Raw genomic sequence first — 17,567 nt, forward strand, 5'->3', positions numbered from 1 at the left:
TTAAAAGGGGCTTTCAGATTCTGATAAGTCAGCCCTGCAACCATGACATGGATTTTGGGCGTACCCCACACCTTAAAATCCATACCAGACCCGAAAGGCATGGTATGGATGGGGGGACCCCCATGCTTTTTTATTTCCAGAATTTTTATTTGCCGGAAATTCTGTTTACATTCATCTGTCAGCAGGGTAACACGCCTATAGCTGAGTAGTCATTGGCTGTTAAGAACGAGGCAGTCAGCTTTCCGGCCTGCTCCTTAACAACCAGCTGTTTAGAACTCGAATCAGTCGATCATTTTTCGTCTGATCCAAATCTTCCAAAAATTTGAAATACATCTGAATCTCTGAATAACCAAAAATTTGTCTGAATTTAGATTCAGACCAAAACGAATTGCACGTGTCTAGATCAGTGGAGGTTTGGAATTTCTTTGGGAAACAGCACTGGAGACCAGGCCAGTACTATAGTGAAAGCAGTTTTCTTTTCATGTTCTAACTTTGCTGTGTTTTTTTTTTTTACTGAAGTTCCACTTTAAATGCTACTAACCAAAATGCTTGGGCAGCATTCATTGACTATCAAAATTTTTTATTGGGAAAAGTAATTGCAGCCCGACAGAGGGGTACTAGACCATAAGTTTATGGTCCCTATAGCAACTGCAATGCTACAACAGTTTTACATGTAACAGCATTAAATACTGACATTTTTGTATAAAAATATGAAAAGATGACATTTTACAATAAAAGGCTGCCACATTTCTATACTTCCATGTTCCTCAAAGTAAATTAAATTAGAAATAGTGGATGGTGTTTCCTAACTAAACACAGACATACCAGAATTATGGATGGCTTTGTCCTACAGGATATACTTTTTATGGAACGTCCAAGAAAAGCAGAAAAATGACAAGTAAATTTCATGCTAACATAATAATACGATGCTGTAAAAGCTAAAACTCTCCAAGAAATCATCTATCCATGATATAAACTGCAAAATATTAAAATTTACATAATCAAACTTATGGAGCACAAAACAAGCAGATCGCTTTCTGGAAGGTACACTGTCGAATCTAGGCTTAGACACAGAATCTTCCCTACATCATGGGTTCCATTCCAAAACCACAGCAGGATTTGATTTTGACTAACCCAACTATTGGTTTTGGAAATATAGGAAAGTTACACATCCAGATGATGGCAATTATTAACAGATTCATGATCAGTTAAGGTCTGCACTTCATTTAGCACTCGCCACTGAAGGCTTACACAAACAACTGCAAGTGGACCAAGATGAGCATTGTGAGGAATTAGAATTTTGTGTGTGTCAAAACAAATACCATTCATGTGTGTGATATTTTTCAGTCTCTCAAAGGCAAAATAAATAACATTCGAAAAACTTAAGGTCTTTGGGAAAGCCTAAACTGTCTCGAGCGTGTTGTGCCAACCCTATGTCAAATATCTGTGGCTTCATCACGGAGATATGCCTCACATTCAAAAATGCATCAAAGATCCAGCCAAAAAAGTAATTGCTTTGCGTCTCCAGCTTGGATTTAACACAAATCAATCATTAACATGCTGGAAGGGAAGACATCAGGAAAACTATACCTTTCTACAAACTAATGGCAAATTTAAGTTTCATATACATCACCAGGAAAAAAACATGTAATGTAAAGCATTACAATATAATAATTTAAATTATTTTTAACAACCAGACTCATTTTAAATAAACTGCAGTTATTCCTGTAGACCTAAGTGTCTTCTTACATCAGTCTATCTCCTATCCATGGTTGGCTTTTCATTAGGTCAAGTTTTCTAAAAATTCAGATAGAAGCACAACTTTTGCAGGTAAATAGCTACATTAAAAGGACTTGTAATCCAGTACAGCAGCACTAAACCAATTAAGCCCCGGACGATTTGGCTGGCCAAAGACCAGAGCACTTTTTGCGATTAGGCACTGCATCGCTTTAATCAACATTTGCGCGGTTGTGTGACGTTGCTCCCAAACAAAATTGAAGTTCTTTTTTCCCCACAAAGAGAGCTTTCTTTTGGTGGTATTTGATCACCTCTGCGATTTTTATTTTTTGTAATATAAACAAAAAAAATAGCGACAATTTTGAAAAAAAGCGTTATTTTTTACTTTTTGCTATAATAATTGCAATAAGCGTTTGATTGGTTTGCGCAAAATTATGGCGGACACATCTGACACTTTTGGGGCGATTTTGGGACCATTCACATTTATACAGCGATCAGTGCAATTAAAAATGCATTGGATTACTGTATAAATGTGACTGGTAGTGAAGGGGTTAACCACTAAGTGGCGCTGTAGGGGTTAAGTGTGTCCTAGGGAGGGATTGGGGGGGGGGGCTGTGTGTGACACGACACTGATCACCACTCCCAATTACAGGGAGTGGTGATCAGTGTCATTAGGCAGAATGGGGAAATGCTTGTTTACATTAGCATTTCCCCGTTCTTCCTCTCCGTGAGACGATCGCGGTATCCGCGATCACACTCACGGAGCTCACGAGACCGCAAGCCGCTTCTTAAAGTGCAACGTACAGGTACGGGATTCTGCCTGTACGTGCCCTTCTGCCGCAGTATATCTGCGTGAAGCGGTTGGGAAGAAGTTAATAGTACACCATACAGTGGAATATACAAAAATATGATTAACAATTACATTTTGAATATATACAATTAAAATTGCTTACTGTATTTAGGAACTTTTTTCTGCAATATGTAACAGGACATGGTAGTCTGTTATAATATGGTCAGACAGACACTTTGAGACTGTCAATGCTGTCCAGTGTAAAGTGAAGAGGCCGACATTGGTGATAGGCTAAACATATCTGGACTTGCCATATTTGGTCAAGGATGTCCCAAGGATCCCCGGAATGTCATTGACAAAATACAATCATGTCCATATATGGTCAAGACAACGCCTAGGAGACCCCACCCTTTTGTTTACATTTTAGCAGCAAGGTACCAGAAAACCAATTTCGGCCAAGAGAAGAGAGTGCTGCCAGGACCCTTAGACCTGGACCTCAATGAGCACACCATGACGACAAGTATCCCCACTACCTCCTTCTCTAAAGCATGCTTCTGGGGTTGCAGGCTCCACATCACTATTCTGGCCAAGCCAATCAAGCACATTGAGAACAACCATATAAGCGAGTGCCTCAACACCCTGCTAATTCCATATAAGCCCAAGGCTGAATAGGGACAAACTGCATTATATGCAGGACAGCAGCTTTGCAGCCAAGTGCCCATTTGGGTGGATGTGTGTGAGGAGTGCTGGAAGTACCAGAGGTCTTAGGTTAGCAGCTCACAGCCACCCCTGTGTCAGGGCTGGGCTCAGCCCTTCCTTCTCTGAGCTGGCCGCTCAGCTGTTGGCTAATTGCCAATGCCCATCTCTCCACAGTTCCTCAGCTGTTGATATCCTGCTAGTCAGTCCTGCCTACTTAAGCCATCCAGTCCAGAGGATCTCTGCCTTCACCTTGGTCAACATCACAGAAACTATCTCCTGCGATCCTGCTCAAGACTTGCTTTGCCGACATCCCTTCTGGCTCCAGATCACGCTTGCTGTTCCACTACATTGATCCCTGACTTCTGGCTTGGCTGACTATACATTCCAGTTACTGAACTTTGGCTATGTTTTGACGTTGTTTGTTCTTTTTACTTTTATTATTAAACAAGTGTGATTTAACTGTACTTCTGCCTTGGCCTGATTTCACGGTTTCTGACACCCTGCCATGCATATCACCAACTCACCCACACCCAGCTGCCAGTCACAATCTTTCTGTACGTCCTGGTAGGTGTAGTGTTCACCCCTAAATGGAATAAGTGATGTTGCAGACACCATATATGGTCCATGATGTAACCTGGGAGATCCCACCACAGTTTACATTTTAGCAGCAGGCAATGGGAGAGGAAGAGGAAATCGAGAACTGCTGGGAACCTTAAACCAGGACCTCGATGACGCCATGATGCTTCAGGAGCTATAAGCTCCACATTACATACTGGCCTAACTGATCATGCACATTGAAAACAACTCTATTGGCGAGTGCTTGGTGAGGTCTTAGCAGGGACCAATGCATTGTGTGCAGGACAGCAGCTTTGTGCCAAGTGCCCATTCAGGTGTGTGTGTGTGTGGTACCAGACGTATAGATATATATGATGGCCATGGAGAAGCTTAGCTCCTGACCTCAGAACTCTGCATTACTTAATCCCGAACTCTAAAATCTGTATTACATAGTACTGTTCTCTGAAGGTAGCAACACCCATTTTATTTGCCACGCCTCAATGTTTCTAGCTATCGTCACGCTATGAATCACATTTTTCTTCTTGATACCAGCAAGGCACATATCTCAGTGCCCCTATTTGAGATATGTTTATTCTAGCTTTATACCTTAAACGTCTGCTTCTTGTTCCAAAAGTCTGTGACCAAATGTTTAAAGTCAGTGTTAAAAATGGGGGTGGGGGTTAAAAGTGGTCATGGTTAGTAACGTGTCCCTAGATTTCATTTTAAAAGTATATAATTTCCATTGAAGGTATGACTATTCTTTTGAACAGATTTTAATCAAGGGGATACAAAATGGAGATCAATAAGGCTGTATTCACACCTGAGCATTTTCCGCTCATAAAACGCGCCTGAAAAAAACGCCCAACAAGCAAAATCCCATTCATTTCAATGGCACCTGTTCACATCTGAGCGTTTTGTCACCTGAAGCAAAATGCTTGAAAACCGCCCTAAGCTCAAAAAAGAACATGAGCTTCTTTGGGGCAGATTACAGACATTTTTCTGCCTTTTACATTGGTGACCTGAACAAAATTGCGGCAAAATCACGGTAAAAATGCACGCCTTTGAAATACTCAGGTTTGAATGCAGCCTAAGGTCCCTTTCACACTTGTACGACTTGTCCTACGATTTGGGACTGCAAAGTCGTATGACAAGTCATTCCCCATGATTTCCAATGACTACCATTCATATTAGTACGACTTCAAGTGGTGCCGACTTCAAAGTAGTCCCTACTTGGGGACTGGTCCGACTTTGATCCTACTTCAGCCCATTGAATATCACTGAAGTTGGATCGCATTCTTAAGTGATCCGACTCTGGCATGCGACTTGTGCTCTGATGATCTTGAAGGGGAACTCGCCAATTAAAAAAAAAAAAAAAAACACGCATGGGTGCCCCCTCCAAGAGCATACCAGGCCCTTCAGTCTGGCATGGATTTTAAGGGGAACCCCCACACAGAAAAAATGGTGTGGGGAGTCCCCCCAAATACATACCAGACCCTTATCCGAGCACACAGCCCAGCAGGTCAGGAAAGGGGGTGGGGACGAGTAAGCATCCCCCCTGAACTGTACAAGGCCTCATGCCCTCAACATGAGGGGGTGGGTGCTTTAGGGCGGGGGGGGGCTTGGCGCCCCCACCCCCAAAGCACCTTGTCCTCATATTGAGGACAAGGGCCTTTTCCCAACAACCCTGGCCATTGGTCACGGGGTCTGCTGGCGGGGTGCTTATCGGAATCTGGAAGCCACCTTTAGCAAGGTCCCCCAGATCCCCGCCCCCCCACCCTATGTGAATGAGTATCGGGTACATTGTACCCCTACCCATTCACCAAAAAAGTGTCAAAAATAACACACAGAAGACGTTTTTGAAGTAATTTATTAGGCAGCTCCGGGTGACCCCGCCCCATGCCAATATAAGTAGTGGCACACAGCGCACCCGGCATTAGAGCGGGAGAGAGCGTTGAGTCAACATCAGAAGAAAAGAGTGAGAAGATAGCGGAGTAGACCCAGCAGGGGCAGAAGGTAGCGGACAGAGTGAGAAGAACTGGAGAGGGCTAGAAGACATCAGCGGAGAAAACCCTGAGGGGAGAAGAACCAGCAGAGGCCGAAGACATTGGCAGAGGAGGCAGAAGACATTGCTACAAGAGCCGGAGAAGTCAGAAGAGACCCCAAGGCTGCCCTAAAGAGACCCGGAGCTGCCTAATAAATTACTTTAAAAACATGTGTTCTGCGTTATATTTGACACTTTTCTTTTTAGGTGAATGGGTAAGGATACAATGTACCCGATGATACTTATTTCACATAAGGTGGGAGGGGGGCGGGGATCTGGGGGCCACCTTGTTAAAGGGGCTTCCAGATTCTGATAAGCACCCCGCCTGCAGACCCTGATAATCAACGGCCAGGGTTGTCAGGAAGATGCCCTTGTCCTTATCAACATGGGGACAAGGTGCTTTGGGGGTGGGGGGGCGCTGAGCCCCCCTGCCCCAAAGCACCCACCCCCCCATGTTCAGGGCATGCGGCCTGGTACTGTTCACTCGCTCGTCCCCACCCCCATTCCTGACCTGCCGGGCTGTGTGCTCAGATAAGGGTCTGGTATGGATATGGGGGGCCCCCCACGCCGCTTTTTTCGGCGTGGGGGTTCCCATAAAATCCATGCCACACTAAAAGGGCCTGGTATGCTCTTGGAGGGTGAACCCATGCCTTTTTTAAATTGGCATGGAGTTCCCCCTAAAGATTCATACCAGACAGTGCTTGGTATTGTCGGGGCTCAAAGTAGGATCCCTGTTCATTAAAGTGGAGGGCCACCCTGAAAAAAAAAATTGCACCAAAAATCCTAAAAAAAATAAAAAAAAAAAAAAAAAAAAAAAAACAACACAATTTGAAAAAAAAAAAAAAGTTTAAACTTACCTGAACCCTTGTTGCTAGGCAGTCTTCCTAATCTGCCTGTTCTTATTCAGCGGCTTGTTCTGCTCCTAGCTGAGCGGCCCCGTTGCCTTCTGGGAACTGTGTGTGTTCCCAGAAAACCTAGGGGCTATTCACAGATCGCTCGTGCGTGCGCAGTAGGAAACTGGCAGTGAAGCCGCAAGGCTCCACTGCCTGTTTCCTTACCTAGGATGGCGGTGCCGGGACCCGAGAGACGGGTCGGCCTCGGGCGGCCGACATCGCGGGCACCCGGGACAGGCAAGTCTACTTATTTAAAGTCAGCAGCTACAGTGTTTGTACCTGCTGACTTTAAAAAAATATTTTAGCTGGCCGGAATCCCGCTTTAAAGCGAGACTGCAAGTAGCAGGGCAAAGTCGGATCCACAGTTGTACGACTGTTTTGTCAAAATCGCGGCCGCAAAATCGATACGGCTTTGACGTAGCACAAGTGTGAAAGGGGCCTAAAAGTGTGACACAGCTTTTAGAAAATTCACATTGTTTTAAAGTAGTGATGATTGTTGCATTTATAGCAAAAAATATACATTTTCTAGCGTTCATGGTTTTAATTTTGATATCTGAATCTCAATCAACTAATAACAGTGAACAGGAAGGTCCCGTTGTCCACTGCCCACCGGTAGTGCACAGTTTACTAGATTTAGGGGTAATAAATGAGGCTAGTGGAATGAAAGAAAAATTATGCGATTAAGTCATTAGCTGAGGAGCTGCACCTACCACAAAGGAGTGTGGTATTTTTAGTGCTTTTATGAGAAGCCATCAGATTTCACTTCCCCCCCTCCAAATGAGGTGAAGAGACATTGTAAGGTGTTGGTACTCTACTAAGGAAGGACATTAGGTGGCTTTCAGTGTCCCTTTGGAAAGGATTTACCCTCATTTGCTATCCCAGAGACGTTTTTCAGTAAGGCTATGTTTCCACTATTGCGTCCCCAAAGTCGCGCGATTTACAATGCGATTTATGTTGCGACTTTAAAAGCGACTTTGATGTTCTGTGATTTAGCCAGAGTGCTGTAATTCCTTATACTGCTTAGTTATTTCCCCTTCCTGTCTTCCACACTCACGTACATCAATATAGGAAGTGATATATTTGGGAGGAGCAGAGATCATGTGGTTCCGTAAATTTCCGAGGAAGTCGAAACAAAGTCGCGGTGTCAGACATGTACATGCGACTGCATTGCGACTTAATACCTTTCTATGTAGAACAAGTCGCACCGAAGACGGAACAAAGTAGTGCAAGAACCTTTTTTGGAGACGCTGCGACTTGAGTCGCACCAATTAGAACGGGGACCATTGAAATACATGGGTTTTGACTTGTCATGCGACTTGACATGTGTCAAGACGTAAAACAAGTCGCAGTAGTGGAAAAAGAGCCTAAGGGAAGTATAGGAACATATCCACAAATGAGACACATGAGCCAACCCTATCTGACTGCTATCTAAAATAAAAAGGATTTGGCTTTTCATACTTATAGAAGATGCTTTATGATTACCAACAGAACACAGTCCATTTGTCAATTATTATTATTAAAGCTCTGACATTTATATTATTCTATTGCTGGACAAATGCTGGTGGCAAAAAATAAACAGGAAAGCAATTCAACATCCCAAAGAAAAAAAACTTTGGAGGTTTCAAAAGCAGTAAAACACCGCTTGTCACTTTCATAGCCAATATGAACAAAAACGCATCCAGTTAGAATGATTTCTTTAGCATGAAGTCTGTTAGTTCACTTGTCAAATTCTTTAACATGCAGAGGCCAATCGCCATTTGTGTGAAGGATACATGCACAGCAATCGTACTGCTGCCAACTTAGGTGAGAAAATGTCAAACTATGCACTAAAGAGGCAATAAAGGGACTGTGAGGTTATGTTACAGTTTTGCTGTCATATTTAAAAGCGCTCGGTCACACAAATTTGCAGGAACACATTTATTAGTGGGTTGCCTGCAACTCATTACAAAAGACAGGACCCATTAAAAGTTGATCTGGAGTAGCTAAAAAAAAAAAAAAAGTCTGGATTTTACTTGGACCTTACATGTGATGATGCTGTCAAGAGACATCTCTGATTTAAGCATACATACACAGTATTAAGCTCCATGCACAATAGCATTTTTTTTTATAAGCTCCAAAAAAAACGCTGGAAAAAAATGCTGGATGAAAAACATTAATAGCATTTTGGTGCCAGGAGAAAGGATTCCTCAACATCCCTGGAACAACCAAAACAAGGAAACAATATAAAAATTCTCTAGTTCCATTTCTGCTCAACGCAGCAAAAGGTCTTATCCCTAAAAAAAAGGCTGAGTACCAAGAAGCCAGGTATTTAAGAGAGGTTACAGCGAGTGGACCATATTAGCAATATGGAGTACCTGTGCGGTGTGGAACAGGGACGGATCGAAAACTATAGGGCAACCTGGGCGAAATGGAGAATGTTTAAATTGTCAAAAAAATATTCGCAGGCAATGGTAGAAATATGTTAAAATAGAAAGATTTAGAGGAGAACAGATCAACAAGGGGGGTAGGTGGGAAAGGGGATTTTGATATTTGTAAGAATGAATAATGTTTAGATGAGATTTGACGACTTTTGTTTGTATATCTTTATAACGTATAATAAAAGATTAAATTATAAGAACAGTGACAGAAAAAGCAGCAGGTTGATAAAATCATTTCTCTGTCATTCTGCACACTTCCTGTAATAGGTGACAATACTGTCCATTCTGCAATAATATCTCAGTGTTGTCACCCTGTGGACAGGGTAATCTAAAATAAACACGTACTTTTAAATGGACTTTAGGTAAAAGACAAACATTTGTTCACCCAACACTTTTTGAGCAGTTACAGCAACAGGCTGTTGTCTACAGAGGGGTGGGGGAGGGCTCTGGTGGTGATCTGTGGGGCTCTGGTGGGCTCCGTGCCCAGGAGGGTTGAGGTGGTGCTCGACTGTGGTGGTGGCCACAAGGGATGTTGACAGTTTGGGCCCAATTTGGACATTTTCACTTGGGGTTGTGCTGACTTTTGTTGCCGGCAGTTTGGACATTGGTGGCTGTGTGCTGGGTTATTTGGGGGGGGGGGCGGCGGATTTGCACTGTTGTGCAGGCTGCGTGTTTACTGCTTTGCATTGTGGCGGGGTGTCATTTCTTCCGTATTGTCAAAAAAAAAAAAGAGGGTATAATATAACAGTGCATGAAATCATTGCTTTGCATCTTGAAATGAACGCAGTTCACAAAAAAAAAAAAAGCCTAGAAGGAAGATATATTTTTCCACATTTAAAGATTAACCTATCACAATATTTAAAAGCAGATTAGGGTAAATGTTTTTATACAGGTAGGTTAAAAAAACAATTCCACAGTGAGTATAACAAACATGCTTTACTGCATATACAGACAGATTTTACGGTTATGGGTTGAGTGACACTTTAAGGTGTCACTCAACCCACAGCCTAAAAAAAAAAAAAAAAAAAAAAAAAAAAAAAAAACCTATCAATAAGCCCCAGTTCACACCAGTGTAAATCGTGATGCAAGTCGCACCCCATTGTCGGCAACAGGACCATTCAAATTGCCAAGACTCATGTCGCAGCGACTTTTAAAAAGGTTCCTGCACTATTTTTTACCAATTTCATTGTGACTTGCATAGACTTCTGTTGTATGAAGTTGCAATGAAATCGGCAGTGCAAATTGCTTCAGATAAATTGGCACTGACGTCGTGCAATTTCAAAGCCGCACTGGTGTGAATGAGGGCTAAATGCCAATTACATGCTGTTCATTCAGGTCGATTCATTTTCTATATTCTGCAAAAAAAACTGGTTGATCTTGCTGCCCTCTATCTCCACTTTCTGTTCATGTCCCCAATTCAGCTAGGGATTTTGATGCTTTGGTAGCAACTATGCACATGCTTCATTTTCAGTGACTTTCTATCCTGAGCATTTGCTCCCCATCACATCTGAGCAGCCTATGTGACTATAGAGTCACACATGTGGGTGTATACACAGTGGTAAATCACCACCCACTCCCTCCCTCCTGCTCGCCCACTAACCAGTTAAAAACAATGGGGGCAGGATATTGCATGTAGTTTATTGGTGGCTTCCCCTCCCTCAAACTCCGAGATACAAGCTGGAGGAGCGCGACATATCCTGTGACTGGCAGAAGTCCATCCACACCATGTTATTTCCTCAAAATAATAAATTACATTTAAAATATATATGTGTATGCAATTTTAAAACAGTTTGAGATGTTTTTAGTTTTTTTTTTTTCTCTGTATTCCAAAGGCTGTTTGATTTTGAACATGTAACCAGCAGCAGAGGACTAGAGGCTCCTCCTGCTTATTTTTACCTGCAGACAGGCTGGGAAAGATCTGGGTCATGTGACCGCTGTATATTGATTAGGAAAAAAAAAAAAAAAAAAAAAAAAAAAAAAAAAAAAAAAAAAGGTACACAGATGTTTTGGGGGTTTTTTTTTACAATAATTACAGTGTCACAGGATCTGCCTACAGCATAAATGATCACCCAGTCTCCAGGTATTCATATTAGTCTTGACTCAAATAGGAATTGGTGCAAGCACAATAAAAAGTCTGTTCTCTTTTCAACAGACCTCATACTTGTTATCAGTTACAGCTGTAACACATTACCCACGTCTTACTTCCAGCATTCAAATTGATCACATTGCTAGCTAAAACCTGTAGGTGTATTGGTCAGCCTAAGGTAGAACGTTTTATGTTACATGGCTGCATCCACTGTCAGTAGGTGTCAAGAATAGTTTAAGCAAAACAAACAGTGAGAAAGAAAAGCTTACTGGAAAATATAAAGTTCTCAGCATGTAGAGCGTGGGCGCACCTTGGTCTCACTCCCAAACCTTCTTGATGTAAGGCTCCCAAGAATCAGTGCATAAGTTATGAGGTGTCTCTGGAAAAAGTACTTAGAGTAGAACTGGCAAGCAGGATCCTATCCCGAAATTAAACCGTTCTCCTGCGCAATTGTGATGACCCACAAAAAACACCTAAGTTATATAGTCATAACTAACATCATGTTTCTGTGTTCAAATAACCATTGCAATTTACATCACAAGGGAAAAATAGCCCTTCACTGAACAATTACGTTTTGCAGAATGAACAGCCATTTAAAACAATGCGTAATGCAGAATAATTCTTGATCCACATGTGCCTAAAACTGATTGTCCCAATGAACACTGAAACAATAAAGTATCACCTCATTAAATTGTCGCTTTTCACATTAAGGCATAGAGGAAATATTTTGATTGCTCAATTCTAGAACATGGCATTAAACACAGCCAACATATTACCACCCCTACAAATTCTTGAATAAAAAGACTAAGTAAACCATTGTGCTGCTTAAAAAGTATACAAAAGCACAGCTGGTCAAGAGAGGACTTTCTGCAATCAGGTGTAAATATCATGTTTTTTTTTTTTACTGTTCAAGACTGGAAGAAATCCCTGATTTTCTAATTCACGGTCAAATTTAGGGTCACCCAATTGTAACAATTTTTGACATTGAAAAGGCTAATTGCACATTAAAGTTGAACTCCAGGCAAACAGCTAAATACACAGTTTGAAACACAATCATGAACTATTTAAAGGATATGCAATGCTGTCCATTCAGTCTTGTGATTCAGGCACATTTACTAGATAGCAAGGACATGTTTACAACATTACTTTTCACTTTTGCTGTTACTATTCTCATACATGTCAGCTTACCACTAAGTTATTAGAAATAGAGAACACATATGCATGGCTGAGTTGACACTGTTTGCGGAGCGGCTCGCAGCAGGGGGTCCAATGCGTTGCCATTCTCCGTTTCAGGGGTGTATCAGGTCCAAGTTTTTGCCTGAATTCGAACTTGAAATTGGAGCCAAAGATGCACAGGACCCTTGTGCAGTGCGCTCTGGAGCCGCCTCGGAGATGTGTGAACCGGCTTCAATGAGAGCTGGTAACACTCTGTCATGCGAATTGGATGCAGGGAAACTCGCATTCAATTCGCATAAGTGTAAACCCTGCCTAACAGTTTGCTTTAATAAAAAATGTAAATCTGGGTAGGATTTCTTTTAGGTTTATGCACCCCTTGCTTGATATTATGGGACTATTTACTAAACCCTTTTGCAGTAAATATAATGTGAACTAATCATTGTCATATGTGGGACTCCAACCAGAAATAATTTCTGTACGTACTTTAAAATCTTTTCTTGTTTATTGAGGGACACAGGAATGTAGTAATTATGGGAGAAATTAGTTATAAGAAATTGTCTTCAGGAGGTGGACACTAGCAAACGTTAAAAAAAATAAATAAAAAAACTGTTGAAGGCCTGCCCAATATAACCCCACCTTTAAGCATCACCCTTCAGTTTTATGATCAAAAAGTACATAGGGCCAATAAACACAGAGTGGTGGGACCTGTATCACTCAATGGACTTCAAGAATTAGATTTTATGGTAGGTACAAGAACCTTACTATCTTTATCGTCCATTGAGGGACAAAGAAATGTAGTGATTCCTGGACAGTTGTGATGTCCTAAAGCAATCCAACTGAGAGGTGGGCAACAGCCACTGAGAAATTCAATGGATGTGAAAATTTTACTAGAAGAAAATCCAAACAACTCAATGCCTGGACAGGAGTAGATTTGGGGGAGCAATAATGGAAATTGTTACCAACAAGGAAAGGCACAAGGAAAGAAGCTTCAATAGAAGGGCAGGTAGCACCACTAAAGGAGACTGCTATAATGAAAGAAAAACAGATTAACAATAATGTGGATGACAACCAATGGCTAACAGTACATTAAGGTTTAAAAGGTGCTAAAGGCAGAGCCCAGTGCCCAAATGTCACACTCCAGGCAGACCCCTACAATCTTTGTTCCATAAGTATCTGCGTACGTCCTCTAACTGCTGCTGAGGAAACACAGGATCCTTGCTGTGAAGAGATCAGCTCAAACAGCTTTATAGACATCGTTATTAAAAATAAAAAACATCAAAAGTGCCGAGAATGTTGATAGAGGAAAAAAAAAAAAAAAAAAAAAACAACAGTAAAAAATTAGTTTTTCTTAGCAAAGCTGTGTAAAAGAAGTTCCCAACTACTTCGGAAACTATGGAAAACTGAATTATGATGGTTAAAAGGTGGGGTTTTACAGTGGAGTGCTTTTTTTTTCTCTTTTACTTGGTTGCCAATGCAGATGCATAACAAACATAGGTCCATGAATTACTACATTTCTGTGACCCTTAACGGACAATGAAGGAAACAAAAATATGGCTGTAGATACTATACTCCCTCCAGCCTTTCATAAAGAAGTACTCTGTGTCTGACTGGGACATCCTGAGGCCCAAGCTGCTAAGTGGGGAAAGGTAGAGGGGGTCCTCAAATAGAGATTTTAGAAGAACACAGGTTTCCTGTTAATGTCCCACAGAAGATAGCATAGGCATAAACAGTACAATAAACTCCTAAAGTTTAGGGAAAGAATCTTCACATTTTTAAAGGACAGAATTGCTCTAAGACCACAAAAATAGGTGCTTAGATTAAAACAAATGTTTAGCTGCTTGTTTATAAAGTTCTTCCATGAAGTAATTTAAATTAAGCAAACCTGATTTTTAAGAAGCTTTAATTTAGCATAAAACATGTATGTAAATTCAGCTTATAAATTACGTGAATGGAAGTTAAATAGTCTTATTGTTCCAGGCTCCATGAAATACCAACACGCATAGAGAAGCCTTTCATCTTCTGGTGGATTTAGTAAATCTAATAATTCTACAGCCCAAAAAGCAAATTGCTTGGTTTAGTCTGAAAACTATAGATATAAAGTACAGTGCAGGTATAGATAAATGAGAAAATGACCAAATAGATTTAGACATAAATGGTGCAGTTTCCCGTAGCTACAAATCATATTTCCTCCAGAAAACAAGTAACAAGTAGAAAGGAATATGAATGGCTGCCATTGGCAACTGGATTTTCTTGATGTACCAGTAGTCACCCTGCCATAAGCAGATGACTAATGACATTTAGTTCTGCGGATAGCAATTTTCCCAGGCTAATTTGTAGTATCTCACTTGGTTTTCCCCTAAAATTCAGTGTTGCTACTGTTCCTGGACGCTGCCAGTAGGTGTCACTGGCACCTTCGGCAACAGACAGGGGAGCTGTAGCAATGCTGATGTATAGTTATATATTACCCATGGGCAACCACTAGGAGGTCTATTGCCAGTGGTGCAAGCTGGGGGGGATATATTTGGGGAGTGGCCTGGTGAGGCCTTTCTCTCCCCGGGCTGTGGCCTGAAGGTGTATGCGTAGTGATTTTTACTGGTTAGGACAGAAACCTGTTTGGGCCTAACATATTCTGAAGCCGTCCTGTCTGGCCTAGGAGGAAGAAGTCCTGCTAAAGGGGAAGGAGTCTGACCCTCAGAGTATCCTTCTTCTCCCTTGGAGGGGATACATGAAGGTACCCACTGCCTGACTGTGGAGCTCTGAAGATCGTGCAGCCATGTTTGCCTGATGGTCCTTATTTCTGCAATACACAATGGCCAGGTTTGCTTTCTACACTGTGACTACACGAGTATGATTGGAGTCTGGAAAACACATACTGGAGGCATCGAATGCCCTAACCCTCTCTCCCTGTGGGCCTGAAGCAAAAATAACATCTGGAAAAGACAAAAGGTGACTAGTACCCAACGTGGTGTAATGTCAGCCCAGGAAGACAAAAAAAAAAACCTGTACCGCAATTACCTGAGGGACTGGAAACTGGTGCTCTGGCCAAAGTGCCTTTGAGTTGGCGCAATAATGCACTGATACAAATCAAGCTGACTACTCTGTATCATCCATCTTTATGAACTACATGGCAAGATACAGCTAAAGCATTTAATCTGAAGCCTTAGGCCCCTTTCACACATGCGGACCGTTTTATAAGTACAGTCACATTTTTTGAAAAAAAAATGGATGACGTTTAGATCAGTTTTTCATCTATTTTAACATCAGTTTATACATCCACCAAGTAGAGTCCTTAACCACTTGAGTTCCGAAGCCATTATTTCATGCAAAAATGAGTCTGTATATCCGTTTACATCCGTTTTTCGTCCGATCTGTTTTTGATGGAGGAAAAATGGGGCTTTGATCCGTTCCAAAAACCAGGTGTTAACGGAAGCGGAAGTAAATGGATGATCATTTCATAGAGATGCATTGATGTCTATCTTATGTGTAAAAGTAGCCTTACTCATAGCATGTTTATACGAACATTAAACATTCACAAAAAGAAATCCTCTCCCTTCAGACAGACAATTAGGTAGAACAGGTGAGTATAATGAAAACGAATTAAGCAGCACAATCTACTCTGATTAGAAGAGCAATAACAAACAATTGGAGACCAATTGTCATGTGACAATATACCGTAATAGAAAAAAATTGTAATAATAAAAATAATAATAATAATAGACAAAAGATAAAGATTTACATCCTATCCTGAGAGGAGGCTGCAGATTCTCAAGCAGACAGGCACCCACTTTGGGTAGCATGTTATCCCCCAGCCTATTTTCCTCCAATTCTGACTGGTACTAAAACTGGTCTCTCCACAGTTGGCTGTTATTGGTGCAAATTAAACACATGCTGCTACTGCAGCAAGCACAAAAAAATGCACTAGCATACAGTCATGTGCCACGGGTGCTACTCAATCCATCAAACAGTATATAATTGTGGCTCAAAAAATGTGGTGTAGTGTAGTCTGTAGTATGTATATAGTCCCACATTGGCTGTCCCACTATTATTTTTATACAATATTTTCAAATTATGGTTGGTCTCTATTTATCATTTCTTATTGCTCTGCCATTCACAGAGTAGATTGCGCTGCTTATTTCGTTTGAATTATAGTCACCTGTTCTTCCAATTTGTCTGGAGGTAGAGGATTTCTATTTTAGTGGGTGTTTAATGTTTGTACAAGCATTCTATGAGTAAGGCTTCAGCCGAAACAGGTTAGCATGTTTTCCTGTATCTTGCCATGTAGTTAAAGAATCCTTGAAATGGAGGATACCGAGTAGCCGCCTTTATTGTGTCAGTAATTCGGCCCACCCTGGCACTGGTGGCTATCTTTCTTGCCGGGGTGTCATTGCACACCATGCAAACTACTAACACATTAAACATTAAATACAATTTTTAATGATACCAAAGCATAGTAAACAGCTATAACTTGTACTAATGTTTTAGAGACATAGGGTGTTTGTTTAATATACCTAAACTGCCTCAACTCATGGTCTGAAGCTTTTATGGGGACACACATAGAACAGCATGGATCATAATTTCACATGAATTGGATCAAAAAAAAAAAAAAAAAAAAAAGGTTCTCTAAATGGAAAAAATATTGATAATTTAACATTTCAGCCAGGACCCTTGGAAGCAGAAAGATGGCATATCTGCAGAATTGGGAATATAAAAGGCCACCTATGCACAGGTTGAAAATCACAAGCAACACAATGGATCGGATCAAAAATTGTGAACACTGAAGAGCATAGGAATTAACACCTGAGTTATAGTAGGCTTAAATGTCAGAAATGCACATTAACATTGAACAAGGTTTTCCAGAATATGGGAAAAAAAATGTTGGCTGCACTGCTGAAATCCTTTTTTTAAAAATGTTAGTTTTCTGGCTGTCACGCTGATAATCTGTGTTTAATACATCCTGAGTTACTTACTTGGAGCACTTCCATAGCTGAAGAATTCTGACCTGTCTCCAGCTATCATTAGCTACATTCTTGTTCCGGGTCTGACTCAATATTGCTGGACAAAGCCAGGCAACTAGCATTTTCATAAGGCGGCCAGCAATGACAGTCTGACATTTTCTCATGACAGATGTACTTTAGCATTGATTAGATTGGAAATGTCTCCAACTAAAGTTTTT

The 17,567-nt window shown here is 41.2% G+C and overlaps 1 protein-coding gene across 3 annotated transcripts in view; it reads right to left on the bottom strand.

The window, feature by feature from the left end:
* BICC1 (BicC family RNA binding protein 1) overlaps window positions 1-17,567 on the bottom strand; it is a 354,730-nt gene that overhangs the window by 144,912 nt on the left and 192,251 nt on the right. The gene's annotated exons all lie outside the window — the stretch shown is intronic.

Source organism: Aquarana catesbeiana, linkage group LG08, assembly GCF_042186555.1.
Source record: "Aquarana catesbeiana isolate 2022-GZ linkage group LG08, ASM4218655v1, whole genome shotgun sequence".
Taxonomy (NCBI): domain Eukaryota; kingdom Metazoa; phylum Chordata; class Amphibia; order Anura; family Ranidae; genus Aquarana; species Aquarana catesbeiana.